The sequence below is a fragment of the Hordeum vulgare genome, chromosome 6H (assembly GCF_904849725.1).
Source record: "Hordeum vulgare subsp. vulgare chromosome 6H, MorexV3_pseudomolecules_assembly, whole genome shotgun sequence".
Lineage (NCBI taxonomy): Eukaryota > Viridiplantae > Streptophyta > Magnoliopsida > Poales > Poaceae > Hordeum > Hordeum vulgare.
This window is the reverse complement of record NC_058523.1, coordinates 24,642,496-24,653,689: the sequence shown is the minus strand read 5'-3', so window position 1 is coordinate 24,653,689 and position 11,194 is coordinate 24,642,496.

Genomic DNA, 11,194 nt, shown 5'->3' with positions numbered 1-11,194 from the left:
AAATGTTGAGCCAATATGAGAAATAATTCAAATAGAACTTGAAGAAGTAATATGACTGATGGAAATCATACTTACGTCATAGTTGAAAAGAATTAATGATCTCCGGGAAAAGATTAAAAGAGCCAGATAAGATCCTGGGAAAACCTATGGGTTATGGGCCCACTCAAACAAAACCACCGTTAGAAAAGATTTCTGGAAAGATTGATATTGCACTGGTACAAATGAAGACTAGATGAGGTAGCACCCCGAAATAATTGAAAAGACTGGAAAGAAGAACTACAGAGATAGCTTCAACGCTCCGGATAGAAAGAGAAGAATGAATAACAAGATAGGCTGAAAAGAATTTCCAACATGAGAAAGAATTACAAGGATAAATAGGATATAATGAACACGGATAATTAAATTGGATTCGCCGGAAAAGATGACAAGAATGAACAAATATGACACGAATCTCCTGAGAATCTTCACAACGAATCACCGGCTAAGAGAGAAAAGAACAGACAGCGGAAGCACAAAGAAAAGAAAACTCTTGGATGGAAAATTCAATCACTGAAGAAAAAGGGTGGGAGGGCGGGGAAAAACAAAGACAACTTGAGACAGATGAGACGAACTCCGAAAAGAATTGAGAGAATGATCTGCAAAAATTGGAGAGGATTGAATTCACTGAAGAGAAGCACACCGGTTGAAAAGAATTGATGCGATGACTCCGGTTGAAAAGGAATTGACATGATAATTGATATAGCAAAAGAATTAATACTGTCATAAAAATATGAGAACACCACTTACAAAAGATCTGAAATCACCACTTGACATCGAAGCAACACAAATTAGTTGGAAGATCGTCCTATAAGTAACTACTTGAATTCCCACCTAAGAATTCCCGAAATATCTGGTCATGCAATCTGGTACACGGATACAAGGAGTAATAACGCACAACTCCTATACTAACCTGTCACTTGTATCACATCCATCAACACACAACCAGAATCTCGGACCTTCATCTACAACAGACCCTCGTGATCACAACTATACAAAGTATGGAAGTACTCCCGAACAATCTGCACCAGTACTGGGGACATCGGGGTTATCTCGCTACTACCAGTATTGAAGCAATTACGAACATCCTTCATTCTGAGACATTAAGAAATCTGAATAATAACGATGTGCTCGAGAATCCCCTGGAGCTCAACTCCCCTGAAACTCAAAGCAGATAGGAGGCACCAAGACAGAACTCCGTCACATCGGCATCATATAGATTCCAAAAATATCCGCGTGATCCTAAAAAAATTTGAGTGAGAAGAGGAGTAGAATTAAATTATTACGTCAAGATTCCTCACCAGAGCATAGTGTAGGGTAACGTAGCATAAATTCAAAATTTTCCTACGCATATTCAGATCTTCCTATGGAGAGACCAACAACGAGAGAGGGGTAAGATCATCTTCATACCTTTGAAGATCGCTAAGCGGAAGCGTTGCTAGAACGCGGTTGATGGAGTCATACTCGCAGCGATTCCGATCTAGTGCCGAACTACGGCACCTCCGCGTTCAACACACGTGCAGCCCGGTGACGTCTCCCGCACCTTGATCCAGCAAGGAGGAGGGAGAGGTTGGGGAAGAACTCCAGCAGCACGACAGCGTGGTGTCGATGGAGAGACAAGGTCTCCCGGCAGGGCTTCGCCAAGCACCGGTAGAGGGGAGGAGGAAGAAGGGCAGGGCTGCGCCGAGAGAGAGGCAAAAGTCTGATCTCCAATGGCCAAAAGTGCCCACTATATATAGGGGGAGGGAGGGGCTGCGCCCCCTTGAGGGTTTCCCTCTCCTGGGGGGCGGCAGCCCTAGATGGGGGCTGGTGCGGCAGCCAAGGGGGAGGAGGGGTGTGGCGCACCCCTGGTGGGCCTTAGGCCCACCTTGCTTAGGGTTTGCCCCCCCCCCTCCCGTTTCATTCCCCCACGCATTGGTCTGAGTAGGGAGGCGCACCAGCCCACCTAGGGGATGGTTCCCTTCCCCACTTGGCCCACCTTACCTCCCAGGGTCGTTGCCCCCCTTCAGTGGACCCCCGGGGCCACCTCCGGTGGTCCTGGTGGTCCCGGTACGTTACCGGTGATGCCCGAAACACTTCCGGTATCCGAAACCACCTGTCCTATATATCAATCTTTACCTCCGGACCATTTCGGAGCTCCTCGTGATGTCCGGGATCTCATCCGGGACTCCGAACAACTTTCGGTAACCTCGTATAACAATTCCCTATAACCCTAGCGTCATCGAACCTTAAGTGTGTAGACCCTACGGGTTCGGGAGACAGGCAGACATGACCGAGACGCCTCTCCGGCCAATAACCATCAGCGGGGTCTGGATACCCATGGTGGCTCCCACTTTCTCCATGATGATCTCATCGGATGAACCACGATGTCAAGGATTCAATCAATCCTGTATACGATTCCCTTTGTCTGTCGGTATAGAACTTGCCCGAGATTCGATCGTCGTTATACCTATACATTGTTCAATCTCGTTACCGGTAAGTCCATTTACTCATTCCGTAGCACGTCATCGTGTGACTAACTCCTTAGTCACATTGAGCTCATGATGATGTTCTACCGAGTGGGCCCAGAGATACCTCTCTGTTACACGGAGTGACAAATCCCGATCTCGATTCGTACCAACCCAACAGACACTTTCGGAGGTACCCATAGTGCACCTTTATAGTCACCCGGTTACGTTGTGACGTTTGATACACCCAAAGCACTCCTACGGTATCCGGGAGTTGCACAATCTCACGGTCGAAGGAAAAGATACTTGACATTAGAAAAGCTTTAGCATACGAACGATACGATCTAATGCTATGCTTAGGATTGGGTCTTGTCCATCACATCATTCTCCCAATGATGTGACCCCGTTATCAATGACATCTAATGCCCATGATTAGGAAACCATGATCATCTATTGACTAACGAGCTAGCCAACTAGAGGCTTGCTAGGGACACATTGTGATCTATATATTCACACATGTATTACTGTTTCCTGTTAATACAATTATAGCATGAGCAATAGACGATTATCATGAACAAGGAAATATGATAATAACCTTTTTATTATTGCCTCTAGGGCATATTTCCAACAGTCTCCCACTTGCACTAGAGTCAATAATCTAGTTACATTGTGATGTATCGAACACCCATAGCATTATGGTGTTGATCATGTTTTGCTCGTGGAAGAGGTTTAGTCAACGGGTCTGCAATATTCAGATCCGTGTCTACTTTACAAATATCTATCACTCCACTCTGGACATGGTCCTGGATGGAGTTGTAGCGGCGTTTGATGTGCTTCGTCTTCCGGTGAAACCTGGGCTCCTTGGCTATGGCAATGGCCCCAGTGTTATCACAGAAGAGTGTCATTGGACCCGACGCGCTTGGAACCACTCCAAGGTCGGTGATGAGCTCCTTCATCCAAATTCCTTCATGAGCTGCTTCTGAAGCAGCTATGTACTCCGCTTCACATGTAGATGCTCCCACGACTTCTTGCTTGCTGCTGCACCAGCTCACTGCCCCACCATTCAACACATATACGTATCCGGTCTGTGACTTAGAGTCATCTGGATCTGTGTCGAAGCTAGCGTCGACGTAACCCTTTACGAGGAGCTCTTCGTCGCCTCCATAAACAGAAACATTTCCTTAGTCCTTTTCAGGTACTTAAGGATATTCTTGACCGCTGTCCAGTGTTCCATACCGGGATCACTTTGGTACCTCCCTACCAAGCTTATGGCAAGGTTTATATCAGGTCTGGTACACAGCATGGCATACATTAGAGAGCCCACGGCTGATGCGTAGGGGACAGAACTCATCTTCTCTCTATCTGCTGTTGTGGTCGGCGACTGAGTCTTACTCAATCTCACACCTTGCAAAACTGGCAAGAACCCTTTCTTTGAGTTTTCCATATTGAACTTCTTCAATATCTTGTCAAGGTATGTACTTTGCGAAAGACCTATGAGGCGTCTTGATCTATCTCTATAGATCTTGATGTCTAATATGTATGCAGCTTCTCCAAGGTCCTTCATTGAAAAACTTTTGTTCAAATAGGCCTTTATGCTCTCCAACATCTCTATATTATTACCCGTCAATAATATGTCATCCACATACAGTATGAGGAAAGCTACAGAGCTCCCACTCACTTTCTTGTACAGACAGGCTTCTCCGTAAACCTGTATGAACCCAAACGCTTCAATCACCTCATTAAAGCGAATGTTCCAACTCCGAGATGCTTGCACCAGCCCATAAATGGAGCGTTGCAGCTTGCACACTTTGTTAGAACCCTTAGGGTCGACAAAACCTTCTGGTTGCATCATATACAACTCTTCCTTAAGGTTCCCGTTAAGGACCGCTGTTTTGACATCCATTTGCCAAATTTCATAATTATAAAAGGCGGCAATTGCTAACATGATTTGGACTGATTTCAGCTTCGCTACGGGAGAGAAAGTCTCTTCGTAGTCAACTCCTTGAATTTGTCGAAAACCCTTTGCGACAAGTCGAGCTTTGTAAACGGTTACATTACCGTTTGCATCAGTCTTCTTCTTGAAGATCCATTTATTTTCTATGGCTCGCCGGTCATCGGGCAAGTCCACCAAAGTCCATACTTTGTTCTCATGCATGGATCCTATCTCGGATTTCATAGCCTCAAGCCATTTGTTGGAATCCGGGCCCGCCATCGCTTCTTCATAGTTCGAAGGTTCACCGTTGTCTAACAACATGATTTCCATCACAGGGTTGCCGTACCACTCTGGTGTGGAGCGTGCCCTTGTGGACCTTCGCGGTTCAGTAGTAACTTGATCTGAAGCTTCATGATCATCATCATTAACTTCCTCTTCAGTCGGTGTAGGCGCCACAGGAACAACTTCCCGCGCTGCGCTACTATCCTGTTCGAGAGGGGGTGTAATTACCTCATCAAGTTCTACCTTCCTCCCACTTACTTCTTTCGAGAGAAACTCTTTCTCTAGAAAGGATCCGTTCTTGGCAACAAAGGCTTTACCTTCGGATCTAAGATAGAAGGTATACCCAATAGTTTCCTTAGGGTATCATATGAATACGCATTTCTCCGCTTTGGGTTCGAGCTTTTCTGGTTGAAGTTTCTTCACATAAGCATCGCAGCCCCAAACTTTAAGAAACGACAACTTAGGTTTCTTGCCAAACCATAGTTCATACGGTATCGTCTCAATGCATTTGGACGGTGCCCTATTTAAAGTGAATGCTGTAGTTTCTAATGCGTATCCCCAAAATGATAGCGGTAAGTCGATAAGAGACATCATAGATCGAACCATATCTAATAAAGTGTGATTACGACGTTCAGACACTTCGTTGCGTTGCGGTGTGCTAGGCGGCGTCAGTTGTGAAACGATTCCACACTTCCTTAGGTGTGTGTCAAACTCGTGACTCAAATATTCTCCTCCACGATCAGATCGTAGACACTTAATTTTTCTGTCACGTTGATTCTTTACCTCACTCTGAAATTCCTTGAACTTTTCAAATGTCTCAGATTTGTGCTTCATCAAGTAGATATACCCATACCTACTCAAATCATCGGTGAGAGTGAGAACATAACGATAGCCACCGCGAGCTTCAACGTTCATTGGACCACACACATCAGTATGTATTATTTCCAATAAGTCGGTTGCTCTCTCCATTATTCCTGAGAATGGAGTCTTAGTCATCTTGCCCATGAGGCACGGTTCGCATGTGTCAAATGATTCAAAGTCAAGAGACTCTAATAGTCCATCAGTATGGAGCTTCTTCATGCCCTTAACGCCGATATGACCAAAGAGGCAGTGCCACAAGAATGTGGGACTATCATTATCAACTTTACATCTTTTGGTACTCACACTATGAATATGTGTAACATCACGATCGAGATTCATCAAGAATAAACCATTCACCAGCGGAGCATGACCAAAAAACATATCACTCGTATAAATAGAACAACCAGTATTCTCTGACTTAAATGAGTAGCCTTCTCGCATTAAGCAAGACCCTGATACAATGTTCATGCTTAAAGCTGGTACTAAATAACAATTATTAAGGTTTAAGACTAATCCCGACGGTAGATGTAGAGGTAGCCTGCCGACGGCGATCACATCGACCTTTGAACCATTCCCGACGCGCATCGTCACCTCGTCCTTGGCCAGTCTCCGCTTATTCCGCAGTTCCTGCTTTGAGTTGCAAATGCGAACAACAGCACCGGTATCAAATACCCAGGAGCTACTACGAGGGCTGGTAAGGTACACATCAATAACATGTATATCACATATACCTTTAACGTTGTTGGCCTTCTTGTCCGCTAAGTATTTGGGGCAGTTCCGCTTCCAGTGACCCTTTCCCTTGCAATAGAAGCACTCAGTCTCAGGCTTGGGTCCATTCTTTTTCTTCTTCCCGGCATCTGGCTTACCGGGCGCGGCAACAGCTTTGCCGTCTTTCTTGAAGTTCTTCTTACCCTTGCCCTTCTTGAAACTAGTGGTCTTGTTGACCATCAACACTTGATGCTCTTTCTTGATTTCTACTTCTGCAGACTTGAGCATCGAGTACAACTCGGGAATGGTCTTCTCCATCCCTTGCATGTTGTAGTTAAGCACAAAGACTTTGTAGCTTGGTGGGAGAGACTGGAGGATTCTGTCAATTATAGCATCATCCGAAGTTCGACTCCAAGTGAAGTCAGACGACCGTGTAACCCAGACATTTTGAGTATGTGCTCACTGACAGAACTGTTCTCCTCCATCTTACAACTAAAGAACTTGTCGGAGACTTCATATCTCTCAACACGGGCATGAGCTTGAAAAACTAGCTTCAGCTCTTGGAACATCTCATATGCTCCGTGTTGCTCAAAACGCCTTTGGAGCCCCATTTCTAAACTGTATAACATGCCACACCTAACCAGAGAGTAGTCATCACTCCGCGTTTCCCAGACGTTCAGAATGTCCTTGGCTGCTACGGGAGCGGGAGGGTCACCTAGCGGCGCATCAAGGACATAAGCCTTTTTAGCTGCTTCAAGGATGAGCTTCAAGTTGCGAACCCAGTCCGCATAGTTGCTACCATCATCTTTCAGCATGTTTTTCTCTAGGAATGCGTTGAAATTGAGGTTGACGTTGGCCATCTACAATATTTATAAAGAAAAACCTTTTAGACTAAGTTCATGACAATTAAGTTCATTTAATCAAATTAAGTATGAACTCCCACTTAAATCGGCATCCCTCTAGTCATCTAAGTGATACATGATCCATGTTGACTAACCCGTGTCCGATCATCACGTGAGACGGACTAGTCACCATGGTGAGCAACTTCATGCTGATCGTATTCAACCATACGACTCATGTTCGACCTTTCGGTCTCTTGTATTCGAGATCATGTCTGTACATGCTAAGCTCATCGAGTCAACCTAGGTGTTTCGCGTGTGTAAAGCTGGCTTACACCCGTTGTATGCGAACGTTAGAATCTATCACACCCGTTCATCACGTGGTGCTTCGAGACAACGAACCTTCGCAATGGTGCACACTTAGGGGAATACGTTCTCGAAATTTTAAGAGGGATCATCTTATTATGATACCGTCGTTCTAAGCAATAAGATATAAACATGATAAACATCACAATGCAATCATATAGTGACATGATATGGCCATTATCATCTTCGCCCTTTCGATCTCCATCTTCAGGCATCGCATGATCATCATCGTCACCGGCGTGACACCATGATCTCCATCATCATGATCTCCATCATCGTGTCTCCGTGAAGTCGTCACGCCAACTACTACTATCACTACTACTATAGCTAACCGTTAGCAATGAAGTAAAAGTAGTAAGCACATGGCGTTGCATCTCATACAATAAATTAATACAACTCCTATGGCTCCTGCCAGTTGTCATACTCATCGACATGCAAGTCGTGAAACCTATTACAATAACATGATCATCTCATACATCATACATGCAACATCACAACTTTGGCCATATCACATCACATGTCAAACCCTGCAAAAACAAGTTAGACGTCCTCTAATTGTTGTTGCAAGTTTTACGTGGCTGATTTGGGTTTCTAGCAAGAACGCCTTCTTACCTACGTCACACCCACAACGATGATATGCCAAAACTATTTACCCTTCATAAGGACCCTTTTCATCAAATCCAATCCGACTAGAGTAGGAGAGACAGACACCCGCTAGCCACCTTTATGCACGATGTGCATGTCTGTCGGTGGAACCAGTCTCACGTAAGCGTACGTGTAAAGTCGGTGCGGGCCGCTTCATCCCACAATACTGCCGGAAAAGAATAAGACTAGTAGCGGCAAGCAAATTGACAAATCATCGCCCACAACTTTTGTGTTCTACTCGTGCATAGAATCTACGCATAGAAAACCTGGCTCGGATGCCACTATAGGGTAACGTAGCATAAATTCAAAATTTTCCTACGCATATTCAGATCTTCCTATGGAGAGACCAGCAACGAGAGAGGGGTAAGAGCATCTTCATACCTTTGAAGATCGCTAAGCGGAAGCGTTGCTAGAACGCGGTTGATGGAGTCGTACTCGCAGCGATTCCGATCTAGTGCCGAACTACGGCACCTCCGCGTTCAACACACGTGCAGCCCGGTGACGTCTCCCGCACCTTGATCCAGCAAGGAGGAGGGAGAGGTTGGGGAAGAACTCCAGCAGCATGACGGCATAGTGTCTATGGAGAGACGAGGTCTCCCGGCAGGGCTTCGCCAAGCACCGGCAGAGAGGAGGAGGAAGAAGAGCAGGGCTGCGCCGAGAGAGAGGCAAAAGTCTGATCTCCAATGGCCAAAAGTGCCCACTATATATAGGGGGAGGGAGGGGCTGCGCCCCCTTGAGGGTTTCCCTCTCCTGGAGGGGCGGCGGCCCTAGATGGGGGCTGGTGCGGCGGCCAAGGGGGGAGGAGGGGTGTGGCGCACCCCTGGTGGGCCTTAGGCCCACCTGGCTTAGGGTTTGCCCCCCCCCCCTTTCTCTCCCCCACGCATTGGGCTGAGTGAGGAGGCGCACCAGCCCACCTAGGGGTTGGTTCCCTTCCCCACTTGGCCCACCTTACCTCCCGGGGTCGTTGCCCCCCTTCGGTGGTCCCGGTGGTCCCGGTACGTTACCGGTGATGTCCGTAACACTTCCGGTATCCGAAACCATCCGTCCTATATATCAATCTTTACCTCCGGACCATTCCGGAGCTCCTCGTGACGTCCGATATCTCATCCGGGACTCCGAACAACTTTCGGTAACCTCGTATAACAATTCCCTATAATCCTAGCGTCATCGAACCTTAAGTGTGTAGACCCTACAGGTTCGGGAGACAGGCAGACATGACCGAGACGCCTCTCTGGCCAATAACCATCAGCGGGGTCTGGATACCCATGGTGGATCCCACTTGCTCCACGATGATCTCATCGGATGAACCACGATGTCAAGGATTCAATCAATCCCGTATACGATTCCCTTTGTCTGTCGGTATAGAACTTGCCCGAGATTCGATCGTCGGTATACCTATACCTTGTTCAATCTCATTACCGGTAAGTCTCTTTACTCGTTCTGTAGCATGTCATCGTGTGACTAACTCCTTAGTCACATTGAGCTCATGATGATGTTCTACCGAGTGGGCCCAGAGATACCTCTCCGTCACACAGAGTGACAAATCCCGATCTCGATTCGTACCAACCCAATAGACACTTTCGGAGGTACCCGTAGTGCACCTTTATAGTCACCCAGTTACGTTGTGACGTTTGATACACCCAAAGCACTCCTACGGTATCCGGGAATTGCACAATCTCACGGTCGAAGGAAAAGATACTTGACATTAGAAAAGCTTTAGCATACGAACAATACGATCTAATGCTATGCTTAGGATTGGGTCTTGTCCATCACATCATTCTCCCAATGATGTGATCTCGTTATCAATGACATCTACTGCCCATGATCAGGAAACCATGATCATCTATTGAATAACGAGCTAGCCAACTAGAGGCTTGCTAGGGACACATTGTGATCTATTTATTCACACATGTATTAATGTTTCCTGTTAATACAATTATAGCATGAACAATAGACGATTATCATGAACAAGGAAATATGATAATGACCATTTTATTATTGCCTCTAGGGAATATTTCCAACACATAGAAGAGGAGAAAAAAAATCCTACTCTCCGATATATAACTAAGACTCAAATAGTTTTTCACTAGACTCAACTCGGCCAAGTTCGATCAATCAAGGGGGCTCCTAGGTCGGTACTGCTCTGATACCAACTTGTCACGCCCAAGATGCGACCCTATCCTCAATTTGGCACGAAGGCCTCATCAGGGATAGAAGTGCATCTCGTCGTGTCGCAAGAATGGATATCGTTACAAGTACATGTACTGAAAAGAAGAGATATATATATAGAATTGGCTTACACTCGCCACAAGCTACATCAGAGTCACATCAGTACATTACATAATCATCAAGAGTAAGAGCAGGGTCCGACTACGGACGAAAGCAAACGACAAAAGAAGAACGACGTCCATCCTTGCTATCCCAGGCTGCCGGCCTGGAACCCATCCTAGATCGAAGAAGAAGAAGAAGCAACTCCAAATGAACAATCAACGCGCTCGCGTCAAATAACCTTTACCTGTACCTACAACTGGTGTTGTAGTAATCTGTGAGCCACAAGGGACTTAGCAATCTCATTTCCAAAGGTATCAAGACTAGCAAAGCTTACTGGGTGAGGCATGGTTAAGTGGTGAGGTTGCCGCAGCGACTAAGCATATATGTGGTGGCTAAACTTATGAGTACAAGAAATAAGAGGGGGAAGATCTACGCATAACGGACGTGTCTACTGATGATCAAATGAATGATCCTGAACACCTACCTATGTCAGACATAACCCCACCGTGTCCTCGATCGGAGAAGGAACTCACGAAAGAGACAGTCACGGTTACGCACACAGTTGGCATGTTTTAATTAAGTTAACTTCAAGTTATCTAGAACCAATGTTAAACAAAGTTTCCACGTTGCCACATAACCGCGGGCACGGCTTTCTGAAAGATTTAACCCTGCAGGGGTGCTCCAACTAGTCCATCACAACTTACCACAAGCCGCATAGAAATCCTGAATCACGAAGCTCGCGATCTCGTCGGAGTCCCTAGTGGAAAACCTCAACTCTGAGATTACCCAAAGCATCACCGGAATCC